This window comes from Protopterus annectens, chromosome 3.part0, assembly GCF_019279795.1.
Source record: "Protopterus annectens isolate FY-2018-M chromosome 3.part0, PAN1.0, whole genome shotgun sequence".
Classification (NCBI taxonomy): domain Eukaryota; kingdom Metazoa; phylum Chordata; order Ceratodontiformes; family Protopteridae; genus Protopterus; species Protopterus annectens.
In genome coordinates this window covers 1,664,716,846-1,664,739,772 of record NC_056731.1, presented here as the reverse complement: position 1 = coordinate 1,664,739,772, position 22,927 = coordinate 1,664,716,846, and the positions used below count along the sequence as shown (strand labels likewise).

The 22,927-nt window shown below is 37.0% G+C and overlaps 1 protein-coding gene across 3 annotated transcripts in view; it reads right to left on the bottom strand.

Annotated features, from left to right (window-relative positions):
- The window catches only part of OXR1 (oxidation resistance 1), a 4,227,902-nt gene that overhangs the window by 3,438,513 nt on the left and 766,462 nt on the right, over window positions 1–22,927 (bottom strand). For all 3 annotated transcript variants that reach the window (XM_044065701.1, XM_044065702.1, XM_044065703.1), the window contains exon 3: window positions 19,577–19,730. The gene's annotated coding sequence lies outside the window, so the exon portion shown is untranslated. The remainder of the gene's footprint in view (window positions 1–19,576; window positions 19,731–22,927) is intronic.

Here is a 22,927-nt window from a genome sequence, read left to right as displayed (position 1 = left end):
TCAGGGCTCAGTCATTGTCATTTGCACAGATAGGATGGGCGACACTGACAGGTGACAACAATGTTACCATAGATATATATGGGAGGTAGATGTGGAAGCCACACTAGTGAGTAGCACGTTGAGGGGATTCAGCTATCTTGTCCTTTAATTTTAGCACAGACCCTACATGTTGGCAGGTGTTCTGTAAGGCCCTGCAATACTGGCGCTGGGAGCAACCTATTTGAGGCATAGTCTAATACTGTAGGATTGTATACAAGAACCCTAACATGGCCCCTATGTGTGGAGGCATTAAATGGACAGAGTCATGACCCTGCAGACTGTCATGATTAAGCACTGTGGGACATGGAGTAGACCCAGAGAAGCATTGACCATGACTGTATAAGATCATCCAATTCCTACAGGCAGAGACTGCCATGACAATGGTTGACAGTGATGCAGTTTACAGAGCAGTGTGCACCATCTGCATAAGCCTTGACTCTGATCACCCACCATGAATCCAGACCCTTGTATGGCTATGGTGGGCATTTTACAATATCTCCATAGATTCATTAATGAAAGAATTCCAAATGTGCCACCACTGCCATCAGCAGACATGTTCATTATGGGCCCCTATATGTTTTGTCACTCTGCATGAGGTGCAGATCTCCCCACTGACTCTGCAGCATTTGCAAATCCTCACATAGTCAATGAAAAACATTCACCATCTCTGCCATGGTGTGCATCTGTGCCTGGATCACTGACTTGGATGACCTCTGACTAATACAAGGTGTGCTAGCTAGGTCAGGGAATGATCTGAAAACATAGAGGTGATAGCCTCCTGCATCCTTCTTCTGTACAGTGGGTATATGTGCAAAGGAGGCAGTGCAGTTCACAGATGCTATCCATGGTGGTGACTAGTTGCAGAGCCAGGATGGGGCTATCATGGACAGGAAGTCCGGTGTAAAATACAGGTGGTGCCAGAGGTACAGCCTGACCCTCTGCCTTCACCTAATATATATGAGATGAGTGCATGAGTTCTGGTGTTAGTACTGCTGACTGTGCCACTATAAGATCAGACTATGCCATGTGAATAGTGCAACCATTGTCAGCCACAAGTGACCATCTGATCTCAGGTAAGTGCTGTGAATAGTGCAACCATTGTCAGCCACAAGTGACCATCTGATCTCAGGTAAGTGCTGAACTGTTGTACTGGACTCTTGGTGGAGCTTGTGTAAGCAGAAAGATAACATACCTGTGATGGTGCTGGAACATATGCCTCATTCTTTTATGACTGGTATAGGCCACTTATGTGAATAGCACATGGGTACATACATACTTTGTGGAAAAGTCTGTTGGCAGTTGCAGCCTAATTGCACCTGCTGATAAGGTACACATTTGTATTCTGCTGAATAAGCCCTCCACATTTCTGGGTTGAGGTACAGCTGGAAATGTACATCCTATTACTAACATGCTGCATTCTCTACAGGTATTCAGACAGTCATCACCAACCTAGTTCCCACATTCAAGCCACTGACTGTTATGCAGACTCTTTTGCTTGCTTCAGACAGGGTTTACAGGGACTCTTCTACCTATGGAAGCTATTTCTGTGTTGGTGGTCCACCTCCCATGGTGGACCTGTCACTCGTGATGTCATGTAATGTCATGTGCCTTGGTCATGGCATACAATATCAAATTAGACATTGTGTGATACTCCTATGCTAATGTTTTTTATGGCCATCCACAGCATTGGTGGTCTGCACCACTCCCTGCCACATTTGATTCCTGAAAACCTTATCTATGTTTCTCCATTTCAATGATGTGCATGCAATGTGTGTGTGAAGGACCTGTGGGTCACCTGTCTTTTCGTAGTGAAATGAAAGTCACTATGTTAAAGGTGATATGGGAGCATTGGATCACCACTTCTTGAGGGGCGGTTTGGTACCTTCTCTGTTAAACATGGCCTGGATTGTTTCCCCTATGTCACCAGTGTCAGATGCAGTGGCTGGTCACATCTGAGGTATGCCAGCAACTGGAATCTTCAATGGGAACCTAAAAATCTCCTTTTTTGGCTGATATAGTCACTCAACTGGTCAGCCCTGACCATTGGCCTACTAGAGTCAGGGCCAACTTATGACATCAGTCACAGCAAAGACTGACATCTAGGTGTGTTCTCTAATGAGTTGATCAGACAGGCCCTCTCTTCTTCACTGTATCCCCCATTTTGCTGTTCCCTCTCCTGTGTCTTACTTCCCATACCTTCTTTGCAATGTAATCCTCTCCATCATTAATTCTCTTCTCTCCATCAATATATTCTATTGTTGCCTTCGTTTTGTGTCTCTACCACCCCTGTCAGTCTCTGTGTATTTGTCTTCCCCTACTACCTTTCCTGTACCACCCTTCTTTTGTGCACATGCTCTTTGCCACCACCCCACCTACCCTTCTTCTTCAAAAAAAAAAAAAAAAGAACAGCACCTATCCCCATAAAATGCACTCCCTCCTATATGTGTGTGTGTGTGTGTGTGTGTGTGTGTGTGTGTGTGTGTGTGTGTGTGTGTGTGTGTGTGTGTGTGTGTGTGTGTGTGTGTGTGTGTGTATGTGTGTGTGTGTGTGTGAGTGTGTGTGATCCTCTGCTTGCTGTTGCCCCATTTTGGCATTCATGTCTCCCATTCATTCCCATTTATATTACAAACTGAGTTTTCAGTTTGTTGTGCTGACCCTTATAGAGCTATTGTTGCTATTATGAGATGATTTGTTGTGAGTGTGAATGTGCACAGATACACCACCTTAGTCTACTTTCCACAATGATCACTGCAGTAGCACAGCCATTTTGCTGCAGTTCAGTAACATGACTGCTGCCAGGAATGTTGCTGCTCTCATTTACTCTGCAATCCTTTCCTTGGAATATGGGTTTTATGCTGATCCTGCTATTATATTGAAGCAACAAATTTATATTTAGTGTTGTGCTAAAGCATGGCAAATGCTTCTGAATGTCCATAATTTTAACAACATTAACACATGCTTAAGCAACATAAGAAACGGTTTACATTTGACTAGCATTTCACTACATAGATGAGAGAAGGAACCAAAAATTGATATGTTTTACAAATTACTGTCAGCCAAGAATTTACATATATATATATATATATATATATATATATATATATATATATATATATTATTTAAATGATGACAATTTAGTTACAGAAGACATTTTTTGTAAACAATTGATTATCAAAACTATGTACTTGGAATGGAAATAAAACATATATTAATAAAAATGAGACTACAAAGCAAGTTCTGTGGCAGCAGGTGTTAAGTGTAGGGCTAGATGGTCCTGGGTTCTAGTACAGTGTGCAACCTTTGTTTTATATCTACTTAGCTAAATGGGTAGAGTTATGGTCTCATGTGCAGTAGGTGCAGGGTTTGAATACAAGGAAGAGCAAGTTACTTAATAAAGTTAATAACTTCCTATGATCTTATATAACTGGATGGGGAACAGAAAATACACCCCTGGGATTCCACCTGTGTTCCTGCTTGACAGTGACATAGGGTGTTGACTTGTTAGAATGTGTGCTAAATTCTTAGCTAGGCTTGTAAGGGCCTCAGGGCCAGTAGCCTAGTAACTTCCTATGTTCCTATGAAAAGCAGCAAATCCCATACACATATTATGGGTACTGTTAAGTGCTTCTTATGTTTGGCTGACTGTGTTGTTTTTTATTGAGCTGTAACTTGATGAGCTGACTTAAGTGAACAGGTTCAGCTTGACAAAAATTATAACTTAAACTTGACACAAGATTTTGCAGTGTTCACATTAGTTATATCAGTTTAAAGGGGGATGTGCTGGTGACTTGTTAAAAAAAAAAAAGTAGAACTGATTTTACTAAATATGTTTTCCCAAAAGGAAATATCATATATTGCTATATCCTTACTATGTTGCATTCCAACATATCCTTCCTCTACAAATGTATCTCTTCATTCACCCCAAACCGTGTTACTAATATATCACGTTTCTTTTCTAAAAATAAATGCCCTTCATTTTCACTTTGACTTCCTGTCCAAATTCATTCCCACTTTTTGGACAACTGTTTTGTTTGTCCTAGCACTTACCCTATATACTTGCTCCTCTTTATAGTTATTAAAACCTCAACCACAGACGCAATGGGTAGCTTATGACTTTTCTTATTGATCTTATATTTCAGCTACTTCACTTACTAACACTAGCATCCCTGTTATATGTTTACCTTTCCTGACGTCATGAATCTCTCTTCCAGCCTTCTCTCAGCCTTTGCTGTTCATCTTTTGTACAATACCCTTATCACTAATTTTTAATATCTTTGCTGTCGCATGGTTGCTGTTGTTGGAATTCTTATTGTTTAATTTTTAATATCTGTTGATAGTATCCAATTACTTAAATAATTTAGTACCCCTTCCATATGAATTTTACATTATTCTCTACCACCCTAACCCTTTCCTTTCATAGACTGATAGGACTGCTTCCCAAGTGCACGCATGCGCGAGCGCACACACACACACACACACACACACACACACACACACACACACACACACACACACACATCTATAAAACATTTTTGTTTGAAGCAATGTAATGAATGACTCTTCCAATAGTAGAGTACCTGTCACTTTTTTGTATCAGTGATATTTATTTTTGTATTAGGTTTCTTGATGTCATCTTAGCCCCCCCACCACAGCAGTGCACTCCAGCCATTGCTTTCTAAGGCAGGCTATGGTTAACAATAAGTAACCTATAGGAAACAGACTATAATGGCACTTCCCAAAGCCTTTCAGAAAAGTTTGCTTTAATCCTTCTGATTTTTTTAAATAAGGAATACCTCTTCTACTTATTTCAGGTAGCTTGCTTGCAGACTGCTTTTTCAATAATGGGTCAGAGCCATACCTCCCAAACTATTAGTGCAAAAAATCTGGACAAAGCCAAAAATAATGGGGGGGCAAAGTTAAAAAAATATGGACAATTTTAAATATTGCTCCTATAAACTTAGAAAGTTGATAGGATAACAGCTTTTGTATTAGCATGCATTCTATGAAGGTTTCGAAGTAAGAAGCTCAAACTTCTGTGATTATTTAGTGACTTTAATCCTCAGTGATTTTCCAGAAAACCTCTAATGTCACGACTAAAAATATGCAAAAATCTGGACATTCTAGGAAAATCTGGTTAGTTGAGAGGCATGGTTCAGAGCAGTAAGGTATAAATTGATGTAATAATCTCTTTGGAGGAAATAGAATTTAGTTGGCTACAGGATACAGTTTCCTGACATTGGTAGATGAACGCAGGTAAATGTTTATTTTTTTAACTGAAGAATATACCATATGGAGTTAATTTAATTGAGTTTTTGGTACTTATGTATTATCGCAACCAGATTTTCATGCTGCGATAATTCCTTCTGTTTTACCTAAAGCATTTCTGTTAACCTTGAAAGGGATGTAGGAACTACTGACAGTATTCCATTTGTTTAACAAATCATATCTTAACACATCATCTCCTGGTTCACTAAAAAGCTCCTTTCAAAAGTCATCTCTAATTATATCCATGCTGCTTTTACCAAAAAAGTGGGACGATTTGGCATAGTAGCTAAAGTCTTTGCTTCATGGATACAAGGAATAGGGTTTGATACTGACCTCTGGTTGTTGTTTGGGATTATAATAGTCTGCAGAGTGATAGCCAAGTATCTATCTATGAAAAAAACGTCTTAGCCAATATTCTCAAGCTTGAAAACATCACATTCTACTTATTGCTGTTGTACTTTTTCTGCACACATGTTTCTCACTTAATTTCCATCTGCTGCTTCATGTAGTTTAGGGTTTGATTCCCTTAGCCTCCAGCTGCATACTGTGTAACTCTCTGCAAGTCAGTTAACCAGGTAGTGCTTCGAGACTGAGACTAAAAAAATGCATGTGAATCAGTGCTCTACCCTGAATAACAAATATGCAAGCAATACTGACTGACAGGGTGGATGTTGTAGGGAAATAACAGACAGCAGAAAGTGTCATCACCTATTTAAGGTCTATTATTTGCATATAACATCCACCTGGTGGACATTGTTGTACTTAGAAATAGGGTAGGTATGAAATTGTTTTGTATTTGTTCTTCCTTTAGTATATACATTTTATTTTATTTTTGATGTAATAGTTCCTCCACCTAAGGTTTCAAAGATGCAGTAGTATATGCAATTGTTGTTAGAGGAAGTGATTTACTTCCAAAATATAAGTTATCTAACTGTTTAATAATGTCTTCACAGTCACAATAATATATAGACACAAACAGATGTAGATACTCTCGCACACATTTATGGAAATTCAGGTGCAGACACATGCACACACACACACACACACACACACACACACACACACACACACACACACACACACACACACACACACACACACACATGTCCTTGTAGTCGCTGCAGTTAATCATGTTAGTTTGTTTTACTTATTTGTTTTCCCATGCACACTAACTCATGGCCAGAGATGTGATTAACAATGTGTTGGGAAATTGCAGGTTCTTGTAACTCTTGCTGCAGTTTCTTTTGTTAGTTGATTATTATTTTATTTATTCATCTTTTTATTTTATTTGCACTCAATAAACTACAACATTTAGCCATGTGTACCAAGTGTAAACAATTTGGTTGGCATCTTTTTCCCTGTCTGCGCTTCAGCTGTTTATTATGCAGCTATGAAGCTGTGGATTGGTTTCCACTGTGTTCTCCTCATACATTAATACTGTGTTGGAAAACGTTTGTTCTCAAGTGTCATTTAATGTTCAGTCCATTTTCTAAAAAATAAAAAAAAATGCAGTAAAGAACTTTTTAATATACAATTTAACATTTTAATAGCTTAGCAGAACAAGAAGGAAAGTCTGAAACAAAAATTATTTAGGAGTCCTGTTGTTCCATTGACAGCACTTTTCTTGAGAGCTGTATGATCAATTGGAAAACAGCTAAACAAGTTTCACTGACAGTGGAGTTTTCTTTTGTCTCCATTATTGCACAACCTTACAGTAGGTATATTTACGTTTGGGGATGCTTACCCCCAAGGTTCGGAAAAAATCTTTTTGCCCTTTTCACATCAGTTGAACATCACTCAAAGAATGTGCTGTCAACAGGTCAACATCTATCCATTATTGCAAAGTACTGAATAAAAAAATGCTCTATTATGAACAAAAGGATATTGACAATATTACCAAAATATGTATGTTTTGTTTCTGTGGTTCAAAAATTGTTCCATTTTGTTTCCACAGTCCTAAATCCTAGAAAATCTTGAAATCCAAAAATAAAAGTTAAAACTTGAATGCTATTTGAAAGAAAATGAAGGTTAAGCTTCTGTTCTGGGAAACAATTTTCTACAAATGTAATAGTTTCGAAAATAACTTTCCACATCAAATGTTTGATCTATTAGAATGCTCTTTATTTTAAAGCATTGAAAACTCCTAGTACAATTTAATGAATGCATAATCAGCATACCTTATCACTATATATTTATAATTGGAAAAAAATTGAGAATTTTCATACCATTATTTAAAATATATAAACATTTAGATTACTTTGCCATTTCCTGACACTGAGAAATGATTTAATATCAGCTATGCATAAGTACTTTTATGCCCTTGTCAGCTAACTTCAATAAATTAATTATAATACACTATTTGGTCAACCTCCATAAACCAGTGGAAAATTGGCAAATGTGAATAGAGGATACTTATGGTAACTGAATGTCTCTACAGTAAACCAAGACTCAACAGTAATAAGGTGGAAAAATTGTGAAAAACAAAGAAAATAATGCTTTTCCAGAAATCAAACACTCAACCAAAATGATTAAGCTCTTTTGTCCTATTCAGAGGACTTCATTAAAATGCTATAACATAAATTCTACTTCCTACCTTTCTTTTGTACCACTTCCCCTTAATATAAACTAATGGAGACCAATGAATTAATTTACAATGGGAAAAGATGTTTTTTAAAGAAACACACTCTGTCCAAACTTTATCACTAAATAATTATTTTCCTAGAGTTCATGTACATTTAAGCAGGCATATAAATTTCTAAAACTGCTGTGTATAACTGATCATTTTAAAATATTAAATATTAAATAATTCATAGGGTAAAAATACTAAAATGCTAAAATATTTAAATTGTACTCAAAGTTCATAAGAATCCAACAACCAGATATAAAATGATTATAAATATATACATGAGTGCCATAATTTCTTCTTCAGATTGTCATCATTTCATGGCTTTAAGCTTGAGTGCAGGTTGCAAAATAATGCTATCATTTTAAACCAGGTGGGGATGCTGCATTAAGCCTAAGTTGCCACATTGCTTCTTTGTATTCTAAGAAATTCTCCTAATGACCCACCCCCAGGATCCTTTTCTATTATTTTGTAATACTAAACAAAATCTATTGTATTTGCTACAGCTTTCTACATGTCTAGAAATGACATTGTTAGCATCCTTTTTACTGATAGAATAATTGTGTTTATATATTCTTTTTCTCAATGCTCCCTCTATCTTTTACCTATGTACAAACCATCTCACCCTGAGCATTTTGCCAAATAGACAATACCAGTTGGTCCACATTTACCATATATGAGACGAATTGTGGAACTTAAACCATTATTTAAAATGATAATATATTGTTCTAATATCTAGGAACATTGTTTACAAGCTCCTCACTTGGGAGTTCATTTTTTTAACATTTTTAGCCCTCGTTGTGGTAGTTCTTTCCAATATATTTTTTAAATTAAAAGGGTCTTGTTAATGAACAAAGGTTCATCACCTGCAGTTTTAGCTACATCATCACTACCCTTCAAATATTTCCAGTTGCCTTTTATAATATTCTTGATATCATATGTTGTGCCCTGATATTGTTGGGTGTTCCTCCGTAATTGAACTAATTTCTTCTCCTAATAGGAATTTAAATTTAGTTCCCCATGAACTTGTCATCTCACTAATGATATCCTGAAGCATTGGTTCCGGGCATTTCCTCTCCATAAACATCTTCTAGAGTATGTTCATTTCACCTTCCAAATCACTCATACAAGAAGCCATTCTAGCAACTCTTATACATTACCCTCTGACAAGGTTTTCCTTAAAAACAAAGGGGTGTAAACTGATATAGTGTAAATAAGAAGTACTGAAGGTTGGTTTCCTAAAAAGGTTTGTTTTAAATTCAACCCCCGTGTGTTATACTTGAACATCTAAATAGTTAATAATCATTGTATTAAAATAATAGGCACATTTTAAAAAAAGTGATAGAGCTGTCTAAAAATTCAATAAGTTTCTTAACTATAACCTCTGGACCCAGCACTAATGCTTCATTAACAAAACCTTTTTTAATTTTAAAAAAATCACTGGAAGGAACTAGTACAAAGAGAGATGAAAATGTTAAAAAAGGATCTCACAAGTGTGGACCTTGTAAACAATGTCCCTGGATTTTAGATCAAGATATTAGTATTTTAAATAATGGTTTAAATTACATAATTCATCTCATGAACGGTGAATGTGGATCAATTTGTATTGTCTATTTGGCAAAATGCTTGGGGTGCTCCTTTGAAAATAGGCTTGTGTGATGAGGTACCTTTTAAAAAAGCACTGGTTAAATTTCTTTTAGTTTGCCCTCTTCATGCAACCTATTTTTGATATCATCAGCAACTGTGCTAAACATTGCATCCTGGAAAAATAGTGTACAAGACCTCCAAGACCCCATAAATGGTAAGTACCACACCAGATGAATGGGGCACTCAGTTATAGTTAACAGAAAAGTGTTCAGAGTTATTGGCTTCCTGTAAAGTGCATTATACAATGTATGTTGTTGAATACAGACATATATTTAAGTACTCAATCGTATTAAAAATTTCATATGTAAAATGGATACCTAAAGGACTACTTTGAATACTCTGAAAATGTATACAATCCTGTACAGATCATTTAACAATAAATATCAGCACATTTATATAATGTTTTTAAAGCATAGCCTCTTGCTAAATATAATCATTATAGAAAGTCTGTTTTCCACATACCCTATAAAACGATTTGCATAACTGGGATCCAGTTTTGCTCCCATCATTGCAACTGTTTTCTGTAAATAAAACCAACTATTAAAGAAAAAAAGTGGTTCTTCTATCAAAATTCATTAAAATCTACAAGAAAAGAGGCACTTTGGTCCATATCAATAAAGACAGAAATAGCAATGACCTCATGCTGATGTTGCATTTAGTATACAGATCCTGTATATAAGAACAAAAATAGTCATGACGTCATGAAAATATCACTCCTTCTACTGAAAATGTTATAACAGTTACAATAAGTGGCTGCTATCTTGTGATCATGAATCTAAGGCTTGAAAAAGAGACCTGTAATGATCAATTAATTAAATGACCAACCCTTTCTAATATGCTACAAACCTATGAGACTATAAGCCTACCAAGATTTTTGTCCCAAGGCTTTATGTATTTTGTTGAGACAGTAAAAGACAGGAACCTGAGGATTAAATTGCAAAAGCTTCCTTATATATCTCTGTGTGATATTGTTTAACCACTGCAGTTTGAAAAAGTTCATCCTGTCAATCATCCTGTTACAAAGGATTATGAAACCACACATCATACTCACTCCTGTTACACAATTATTTATTACACATCTGTAAATATGTAGCTATACTATGCTATAACATCACTCCTGTGTTACTTCCTTTGTAAGCAGGTTCTGTAATCAAATTAGTGCCTTATGCTACATGACATGAAAACAGTAATTTCACTATTCAAAGAGCATGCAATTTGAAATCATATTTAGGAAATTGTTTAATAATATATATACACTGACAACATCATAATAGACTGAAATGGCTTTACAAGAATGAGGTGGTACAAATGCATACTTTCATTTAAAGCTAGCATCAAGAATCAATTTGTCCCAAACATTCATTCCATGTAAACCTGCATCTTTGGGATGAATAGCAAAGCAACATTTGCGATGTGGATTCATTATAAAGTGCCATAGATCTAATAGAATCTACGAGAGAGGGACAATATGAGTTCCTTTTAAGCAATTTTACTGCATCTGTATATAATACAACATCAGCAAGTAAATTAGCAATATTATTATTAAATAACATGTTTTATTTGCAGAATGCAAATTGTAGGTTTGAATTGCATTGCTTCAAAAGTTTTGTCCCTTTTGATGAAATGGTGAACACTTTTTGTGCAGTATATCAGAACTCACCGCTTTAGATGTTTTTTTATAGCTGAAAATGCAAAAAAAATAAAAAAAAAAACTGTCTCCAAAAATAGTCTTATTAGTTATGTACATTGAACTTCCTATAGTGGAAGTTGTCTCAGGAATGTGACTAAAAGAAAACAAATAAAAGTGGAGAAGAGTGTCCTTAAAGCTGTAGGAGCGTTTACATGCAATACATCAACCATTAATCAAGCTGGGTTTTTTTTTAAAGAATAGTAGCCTTTTATTAAGCAACATTAACCTCTAATATTGCAGCAGTTATCCCTGTCCACTCAAAGTATATTAACACAATAAATTTCAATGCAATAAACACTGGTTATATATCCAAAATTAATATAACGAAGTATGCTACAACTCCAAACCCTTCTCCCTTTCTCCTTCTAACAAATGTTTATATACCAGAGTCCTTTGCATTTCAAGTCTCTAATGATACTTATTAATCATATAATATATCATAACAACACTCCATGCCTTTCTACCCCTAACTTTCAAACACTGGAAGTATACCCCTCACTGGTGAGATCAGATCACAAACTAATCTCGCTGGAGGTCCTCATCCCACCCCCACCTGAAATAAAAAAGACCACAGTAAAGAACTTCTCGAAAGCCGACTTCACACTTCTAAAGACTAGTGTGGTCTCCTTTAAGGCCCCGAGCGGAAAACAGTACTCAAGCCGCTGAATCACTTACAAATGCCTTCTACCAGCACCTGCAGGACTGCATGGATAAGGCAATCCCAAGCAAAACAAAGACTCTTTGTACCAAAGGCAAGCGTCCAGTCTGGTGGACCCCAGCCATAAACAAACTCTACAACAAAAGGAGGAAGCTACTACAAGATAGAGCAAAATCCTTAAAAGGTAAGACACCTTTGATCACTATAAGTAAAAAACTAAGAGCTCTCATAAAATCATCCAAAGCAAATTTTGAGAGAAAAATAGCTAAAGACTCAAAAGACAATCATAAGGCCTATGTTAGAAACCTGGGAGGAAACACCCAGATATGCTCAGAACTAGTTCAAAATGATGTGAAGATTACTGATCCTACAGACATTGCCAACATACTGGCTGACAGGTTCAGTGCAAACTTCTCCCCTCCCAAAAGGAGAGATATCTATACCAAATGATTGCAGCCCCCCAAACATCTCTAACGCCCAAGTGAGAACTGCTCTCTCCAAAGCAAAAAACACAGCATCCATGGGACCTGATGGTGTCCCCGGCTGTGTGCTCCACGAACTCAACGAGGAATTAAACCCACAGCTAGGACAGCTGTTTAATCATAGTCTCACCTCTGGATACGTACCCAGTGAGTGGCGCACTGCAACTGTGGTCCCACTTCACAAAGGCGGTGCCTCCACCGACCCTGGAAATTACCGGCCCATTAGCTTGACAAGCCTTATCTGCAAAGCCATGGAGAGGATCATAATGGACCTCATAAATAAAGACATAGGGAATTTGCAGACTTTGGATCCAACCCAGTTTGGCTTTGTCAAAGGCAGATCATGCCTTTTAAACTTGGTTGACTTCTTTGAAACAGTCACCAAAGCCATTGATGAGGGAAAGGCAGTCCATACAGCCTACCTCGATCTGGCGAAGGCCTTGGATACAATACCCCACTCGGGTATCATTGAAAAACTCATCTGCTTAAATGTTAACCCATACATCACAAGATGGGTTGCAAACTGGCTGAGTGACAGAACCCACAGGGTCAAAGTTGCTGGCGCCATGTCAGACTCAAAGCCTGTCACAAGTGGTGTCTCACAGGGCTCAGTCCTGGGCCCACTCTTGTTTGGCATCTACTTTTCCGAAGTACAAGCAAACACAGGAGGGTTATGGCTGACAAAGTTTGCAGATGACTGCAAACTGGGCGCCATAGTCGAAAACACATCTGACACAGATATCCTTCAGAAGGGTCTCACAGAAACGGATAACTGGTGCCAGAACCATGGCCTAAAGTTAAATGCCAAAAAATGCATAGTCATACCCTTCGGGAAAAACAAGGTTACCCCTAGCTACCATATAGGTGGCAATCCACTGAACACAGAAGAAGTTATCAGGGACCTGGGGACCCAGGTTGACAGTAGCCTATCATTCGACACCCATGTAGCTAAAGTAGTTAGGAAGACCTTCTACATTGCCCACCTTATCATGAAGGGATTCACATCTAGATCAAGGGAGGTCATAGTCTCCCTATACTCATCACTCATCAGAACAATGATTGAGTACAATGCCCCATTCGGAATGTATCTGACCCGACACTTGCAGCAGCTGGAGAGGCCACAAAAGTTCCTCACCAAAAGGATAAAGGGTCTCAAAAATCTGTCCTATGCTGCCCGACTGAAAGAACTTCATCTCTATTCAGTCGCTTACCGCTTGCTCAGAGGTGACCTTTGCCTGACATACAAGGCCATGTCAAACCCAGATTTGATGAATATGCTTCACCTCAAAATATCTAGATCAGTCAGAGCCACAAGGGCGGGAGACTTAAACCTCGACACGGCTATTAATAGGACGTGCTGGAGGGATAGATTCATCACCCAAAGACTCCCTATGCTGTGGAACAAAATCCCGGTATATGTGAGGCAGAGCACCTCGCTGGCCTTGTTCAAGAGAAATCTTGACCAATGGATGGGAGATCGCAGATATACCCCAGGGATTACCTCAGTGTCACTGCTCGACAGAGGCACAGCAAAATAATGGGTATAGTTCCCCATACTAAAGGGGTGGTGTAAGCCACAAAACTATGGGCTAGGCTTGTAAATGCCCTCGGGCAGATAGCCTAGTATGAACCTATGAACCTATGAACCTATAGATGCAATGATTTTATTCATTAATTTATGATATGCCTTTTATCATATAACCCATAACATATTATACTCTCATTAATATTTATGAAATCATGTTTTAACAAAGCTCTTTGCAATTCACCACAAACGTGTTGTCCTTATCAAGCTGTTAGCAAAATGAGCATCAATCTGCAATCAGTTTGCAAAATGTTATGATTCCTCTGTATCTTGCTAATACTTTGCACAAAGGATCACACCTATTCACGAAATATACCTCTGTCCATGAGGTATCTGTTTTAGTGCTGAAAACTTCCTTTACAGATATGCCTGTTGAGATAACTTTTTAACAGAGAACTTGTTAAAATTTCTTCCCTATGTCCCTTTTCATTCATCCTATGTTGGATATTATCATCACCTGTGTTAAATATATCATCAGATAAAAGCTCTCAAATGTTGTCTAATATTTACATTTTTGCAACTTGTAAAGTATCTCAAACAATTAAAAAAGTTGTAATCAAATGGTTTAATAATATGACTTTTGTATGTGATCATTATTTATTCAAGACATAGTCTTCCTCCTTAACATTTGTAGTAATATCTTTCCATAAATGCCATAATGTGGTCAGCCACATAATCATTTAAAGATTCAGTAACATTTCTTCACATGAATCAAACAGCACAGATAATCATGAGTCTGTAATGTTAATGAGCTGCTTCCTGCTAAATGAAATACAGAATTTGATTTTATTCACTTTGATTTATTGGCCTGAATTTATCTATAACAGACTTAAAAAGGAAAAAAAAGTCATGTGTATTCAGAACTACCACATAGTTCAAATACCTGATGCCCTTAAGGGGTCATTTGCATACATCCCATGTTACCTCTAATTCTTCTTCTTTCGGCTTTTCTCGGTAAGGGGTCGCCACAGCAGAACTCCAGTCCACTAATAATTAATTTTACGGTGCCAAGGTGCCAGCCCGATGCCCAACCTTCAACGAAGGCATGCCCATTCATGCATGTCTTTTGAATGCTACTCAACCATGGGGAGGACATGCAGACTCCACACAGAAGGCGCTCCAGCCAGGAATCGAACGGGAGAACCTCTTGCTGTGAGGTGACAATGCCACTGCTGCACCACCATGGCTTAGGAATCACACAGTGGAAAATATAGCTTGGCTAGATTTTTCTCTTAGTTCTCACTGTGTGACTTTGAGCAAATCTCTTAACCAAACAGTGCTCCTAGGGCGTTCCTGAAAATATAGGTACTATTTACTTAGTTTTCAAAAATTATAACTTAAGAAGAATGGATCAAATAAACTAAAGTTGCCTCTAGTGAGTTTACCTAGTTAACAAAAGTATAAAAGAAAGCAAATATTATTTAAATTTATATATAATATATACAGTATATATATATATATATATATATATATATATATATATATATATATATATATATATATATATAAATGAATCAGTATTTTTTCTGTCCTGTGTTATGCATATTTGAATGGAATTAATTTGTATTTTCCATCTTTTTTATTATTGTAATTTACACAAATGTTTCATTTATCTGCATAACTGGAGCTTTACTCCTCAGGCCCACCACTGAAAAATGGCTGTTGCCAGTTGGACTAACCTGGTTAACAAATGTCAAAATAAATAAAATAAACTCATACACAACAATTTCTGTTCACACTTTACCAACAAGCTTATCTTAACTCATTTATATCACAATACAAGTTCTGATACACTTACAAGCTCTCCATTCTTTCTCTCTCCATACATTTCTTTTTTTTAATTTAATTATTTATTTATTTTGTTGTCAGACATCTGACAATAAAATAAATAAATAATGACATAAATGCATTCCTTGAATGAGAATAAGGAATGTGTTACACATCGGGTATGGCTGTCTCTGCTTGAATACAGCTGGGCAGCTGTCTGTAAGGATCACCACCAGGTAAAATGTTTCCATTCATAGTTTACAGCTGCAGCGGCAATGCCTTTCAGCCGTATTGCTCTATGGCAAAGTGCTGCTGCAGCCATTTGGTTTTGGCGATGTAGCTCGCAGAGAAATGTCTTGCAAGATACATGCCGGATCCTAAGCATGCAGCCCAGGAATTTAATGATCATTGTCCCCAGCTATGGGAGTGTCTGCTGTGATAAGATCAGGATTTTATCACTACCCCCTGTATTACTAAATGGAGATGTCCTATGGGGTTCCTTGTCTCCACCAGAGATTGGACAGGCATCGGGTTTTTCTACACCCTCCCTTCCCAAAAGGAGAGAAGAGCGAACATCAACCATTTCAGTTTACACCTCCTCAGCCATCCATACTAGCAGCCTAATTCTGCTCCAAAACTCACGTTACCAGTAATAAAAACAGATGCTTTGCCTCTGCACCATCAAGATGGCTCATACTATATTATTTTCATAAGGTATTTTTTTTTGCATTTTCTTCTGTTCTGCCTAGTTTCCATCAAAATTCATCTGCTGTTACATACATCCTCACTTCCTTGCAGTACTATGACCATCAACTACTTAAGGCACTCTTTCATTCAATTTTCCACAATTGCAGCTTCTCCCTGGGATATGGGTCACACACTGGATGTTAGACGACCTAAGCGGGTAGATCTCACACTGAATAGCAAAGTGGAACTTGCAAGGGCTCCAGTGCAATGATGTCATCACAACTGCCAGTGAAAACCCAGACCTTGAGTTTTCCTTTCATCCAATAGGCGACAAATGCACTTAGTACAGGTAGCAGGCCTATATATGACATAACACAGATTGGCACTTTTAAATACAATCAGCAATTTGTGAATAACAGCATTAGTATTTAAAGACTGATACTTCTATAACTCAGGGATTTCTTTTTTTCCAAAGACACAGTAATCTATTGGTGTGAAGGGTGTGCAAAGGACTTGATCCCTGCAAAAACATTTTTATAAAAATTTATCTAATAATAATGATTGTTTGAGGTTAAGTGTAAGTGATATTTTATTATAATACTTTTGATGGTCAACCATAAGACAGTAACCCTATTATTAGGAATCCATTAAGTACCTGCAGTGCTAGGGCTGTTACAGAGCACTGTTTCAGATCATCTCCATCCTTTAATTTGGTTGTGCCTAGCAATCCATACCTCCATTACATGACACTATCATGTATCTGTTCAACTTGTGGTACTCATGCTGAGGAAACCCCCGACACCCGTCTCACACTATGGCTAAGCCAGTCTTGGTCACTCACTTTCTCCCTACACTGGCTCCTCTAACACCTGGGCCCCTAATTCAAATTTGAGTCTGTAGTCAAAGTTCCATCCTTTGATGTTACTGGGATGATGAACTATGCTGTTAGTTGCCTAGTAAAAGTCCCATACTATTTTATTACTGGAGTGCACTTAATGCAAAGAATATATTGCAGTTAAATTAAATTAAGTGTTTACATAACCTTATAAACAAAATGACTTTTAAAATGTGTTTACTGGGTAAGAATCTGATCCTTTTCTAACCCTGTTCAGCCATGGTCTAGATAAAAACAACAAGGCAAATGAGAAGTACTAGTGGCACTGCGGCCACCAAATGTGGACAACTGGTGGCACCATAAAAGGTAAAGTGATATCAAGAACATGCAGATAAGTCTGTCTCAATGACTAGTTCACAAAAGGCAACCTGGCATTAAGACCACAGAGGGAATATGCACTACTATCCTTGGTATGTGTCTCCAACTTCCACATCCAAATTAGACTGCAGACTGCTCACTTATAGAGCCATACTGCTCTCTGTAAACCATTATCTCCCAATGCATCTGTACCCATGGTAAATGCCTTTCACATAAAGCACCTTTTGCCAAAAATAACACAAACATACACATATCCAAGGGAAGGTTGGAAGAATTCTCTAATTCCATTCAGCTTTCTTCCTGGTTTGCTAGGAATGCCAACACTCTGAAGAAAGTCATAGACTTCCAGTCACATCTGCTCTTATTTTACCAGTTAATCTCTAGTTTACTGATAGTCTGATGAAGTAGGTTTGAGGGTGAGCACACCACAGTGTGCTACCAAGCAGTGTAAATAATGGGTACCCTCGGCTGAACAAAAGTGCACAAATACATTTGTAATTATTAAATACCAGCCATAAGAACTTAAAGGAAAATAAATGAATTTTACTTAAATAAAAAAGAAAATAGTGCAAGTACGTAATAAAATACATGTATTCTGGCACACAAGGAAAATTAAAAGAAAGAAATAGAATTAACATAGGAAGCATACAGATATCTAAACTTCCTTACTAGCTTGCTACAAGACAACTGTCCCTCAAAATAACTAGTTCTCACAGATCAGATGATTCCACAGGCAAACTTCAGCTTCAGGAACTACTCCTTCTACTACCATACCTTTAGCACACAGTTATACAGCAGAATTCCTTTACCATCTCCAGTGTTTTCTGACGTCACTACTGCCAAGGAAACAAGTCCTAATCCAGTCGTACCAGCCAGCATGACAGTCACCAGTGTTTGTTAAAACACCTCCACAACTGTTTCTTCTTAAATCAAATCCTAGTCGGGTGTTAAAACTTCTGATAACCATTACATTCCATTTTCTTTTATTTTTGTTTATGTTAGAAGACGGTACCATCATGTCTAGAGGTTCAGCACATCTCCCTGCCCTTTGATATCAAGACAAATAAAAATCTCTCATTTTTACTATGAGAACATCAACTGCAGAAAACATGTCAGGAACAGGAAAAAAAAAGAATACCTTCTGCTGAATACATTTAGACTGTCATCAGCAAACTTCATAGGCATTCTCTTTCACCTGGCATTACTAGTAGCTTCACAGTAAGTAAAAAAAATATACAGGCCATTTTGTGTAGTCAAGCAACAGCCAAGCATGATCTTGGGTGATCGGAAGAAATGAAAGTGTCTACAAAACGTCTGGCGAGACATCATTTGAGTTATCCCTTAAATAAAGGTACTGAATTTGCAGGCAGCAGCATATAATAGATCTCTACTATATCCATAGTTATACTTTTATCAGTAATTATCTAAAACATACAAAAGAGAGACATATAAACTATCTATGGGTCTATGGTTAATTGTCAAATGGACTAACCATCAAACAGCACATCATCGAAATCCAATCGTCGAATATCTCTCCATCCAATGAGCACTTCGTTGAGCCTGTGAGACAGGGAACGTAACTAGCTGGCCAATGCTTTCTCATTTCACAAGCATCAGTATTTCACCCCCCCCCCCCAACTATATATACCAACTCTGCGGTTGCACTACAGTGGAGAAAAGTGAGATGGGGAAGTGTTGGCCAACTAGTTACTTTCCCAGTCTCACAGGTTCGATGGACTGCTCGTTTGATGGATGAACATTCAATGATTGGATTTTCATGATGTGCCATTTGATTAGTCCATTCAATGATTAACCATATACTATTTACTGACACAGAGCTGAAAGCAATAATTGCAGATTGCTACACAATGTACATGCCAGAGAGTGGGTATTACAGATGGATATTATATTTAATATTACCTTTTCTGGTGTTTCAGATAGTATAGGGTGAAGCTTGCAGTTAAATAATCAGTTTTCAGTGAAAACAATATTGTTTCCTAATTGTCCATCAAGCAAATGCCTCCTTCATCAGTCTTGTTGTTTTTATTGTCTTCTGAAAGTTTGAAGGCTTCACCTGGAAAATTGAATAAGACCAATGAACACACATAAATAATTGTTTAGAAATAATTTAAGAATGACCATGCTTTTACAAGGCTGTCTGTACTTATAGGTAGAAAAAGGTTTGCTTGTAACATCATTTAGGTTTTCAGGTTCTTACTGCAACAGATTTTCTTGAATCTTTATTTGCAGCTATTTTTTTATTTAACCAAGTGCAATGTAGCAGCTGTTGCATTTAACTTACAGCAAGAAGTAAATAAAAGAAAAAATGTTCATTGTTTAAAATTCCACTATTCATTATGGTAGCAGCAGAATATTACTTAATTTTGTTTTAGTACTCAATGTCTTATTTTATTTAAAGTCTATGTACATGCGTAAGTAGTTTGGAAGTTTGTTGCAGCTGGTAGATATTCAAGTGTGCTTGACTTCTTTCCTTTAGAGCACTTGAAGCCCCATCAGCAGGGGCAATATAAAAGCTAATGGCACAGTGGGACACACACAGGACACCTTCATGTTTGCTTGGATGAGAGCTCCTCCATTTAGCTTTCACCTCATCTTGTAGTGTGACCCCAGTGAATGAGGAACAAATCGATTAAGACACATAGGCAGGAAGCTGATGGTTAGCAAGCACTAAGCCAACAGGTATCTAAACAATATACAATAATTTTGCTTGAAAAGTGTAGTGGCTCTGGAGAAGCATGGCTACATAATTACATACTATGGATTTACCAACGAACGCTCCATTAATTGCTTAATAAGAAAACATTTATAGTTGTGTTTGGCACATTACATCCAAAAACTAATGACCACTTCTGCCCATCAAATGATTTTATATAAATGGCATTCATTGTCTCTTAGGGTGTCTTGCAAATAAAAACAGGCATAGTAAGAAAACAGCAGTCACCTACAATCAATATTATACTGAATATAAAAAAATAATAAAGTTAACAAGTTTATGTCCCACTAAGTGTGAAATCAGATAAATAGGTATTTAATTCTGATCTGAAGACTAACATCTATTTTTTTAATCCAGAGTAGGATGTTTGATGAACAGCATATTTAAAGAACAGGACAGCATATAAAAATTAAACAAGGGCAATTATAAGTATGAAACAGCAGTGAAAGATCAAAAAACAGTTACTCTTGAATACACCAGTAGCTGTGTTACATTTGGAAAAAAATGAAAAAAAGGAGAATGAATATGAGAAAGCAATCTTCTCATTGTAAATCCTTTCGAAATTTGCAGGGATTTCATATATATTGGCCATAACCTATATAGCTCTGCAGCTGAACTAACACATAATAACTTCTTTCTGCCCTTCATGTTTGGGGATGATTAAAACCAGATGTAAGCAGTGTCACCACTTGTGGTGAGTCCTTAGATGTGGTTTAAAGTACTCAAAGCAGGCATGAGATTGTAAGACTGACTCAGATTTTTACACAGGTGATTTTGTCAATAGATTCATAGGCACTTACTAGGCTATTGATCAATGAGGATCTTTAGAAGTGTAGTGGTACATCCCCATGAAATCTTTAGCATTTAAAAGTATTAATAACTCAGAGACAGAAAGAAAATGTGCACCATTTCTCTATGGGAGGGATTAGAAACTGTGGAGTGAGAATCCATATATGTCTTTTTAGTTTCTTGAGGGTAGAAATATACTGGGTCAAGGAAATTGTCTCAGTCTGGTGAATAACTGTTTAAGATAATTATCAGGGCATGCCTCAGTGTTGACAGTGCTTACATCTGGATTTAACCTTTGAATAAAGCCACAATTTAACTGTTCTGTATTTTTAAAAGTATATCTTTTTTTGTATTCAGGTAAATGTAAAATGCACCATATTATCAACTTGCTTAAACAAGTGTGCCTTTCTTGAGTTATGTTTTGTAACTCCTATGCCATGGCTGAAATTGGTATTTATTGTATCAGTCCATTATCCCAGTCAACAAACCAACAAAGTAAATAAATAAACAACTGGGTTAAAGATACCCTGATGTGATTTCAACAGCCTTGTCTAAAATTGTAGATCTTAAATGAGATAATATTCATGAACAATGAATAGCTGACATATTAAAACTAACTCCCAAAACCAAGACAGAAGTTCTTCTACTTAGATGACAGGCCTGCTCAATGAATGCATTACAAATGAATTATGAACAGTTTCTCACCAAAATAGTTTAATCTTTTCCACACAGAATAGGCAGCAGTCTCAAAGTCAGAGACAGAAAAGGCTTTCTAGTAGACCAAGCAAGATGGACTGTACAATCTGCCAACAACAAAGAAGGGCACAGGTGGATTTTTCAAAGAGATGAAACTTTCCAATGACAATAATATTGCCATCTTATAGTAAATCTCCAACATGAATTATATCCAGAACTAATCTTCATCCAGTGAAAATTAATGATAGATTAAACTGAATATCAAAAGAACATGCTGTGGATAACATTGTGCAGCACACACGTTTCATCATGTATTGTCTGTCTTTGTCCTACTGAATACACAAATTGGAGGTATTAATGTCTAACTGGGAAAATGCTGGCTCTTTATTGCAATCAATTTTGTGCAAACAGTTGTCTCTCTCCCCTCATGGTTTCCTCATACACTGTTTTCATAGCACTCAAATCTGTACCTCCAGAATTAGAAACAAATCAAAAAATAATTATGGAAAATGCATATTTTAAATATAGGTACTATTTACTTAGTTCTCAAAAATTATAACTTAGGAAGAATGGATCAAATAAACTAAAGTTAGGGATGTTTCTACAAATTAGTGACAGCTGAGAGGTATGATTTTTCTTTTATATTGTAACTGCAGGCCTGGGTCTATAATGACGTCAGTTTAGTTGTTTACTGTTATTTAGTGGGTTATATTCACTCATACCTAACAACTGTTCAGATTTTTTTGCAGGGAAGTTCCTACACTGACCCCCTTGAAATGAAGCTCACCCCCCATACAGTACTGGGAATATATATTTCTCGCATGGGGGAACAACTGATGGACAGAATGAAGTGAGGGAAAAAAGAATACAGAAAAAATCCTACCAGCCTTTGAGCAGCTTGGTGTCTTGGATCCCATACTGGAACTAAAACACTATAATGTAGTCAACAAGCTCCTTTATGAGAGTATAGATTGATGGTGTAAGCAGAACAAGTGATCACTTGTATTCAGTCCACCAGATCATCAAGCAAAAATGTACATAGATGAACAAGA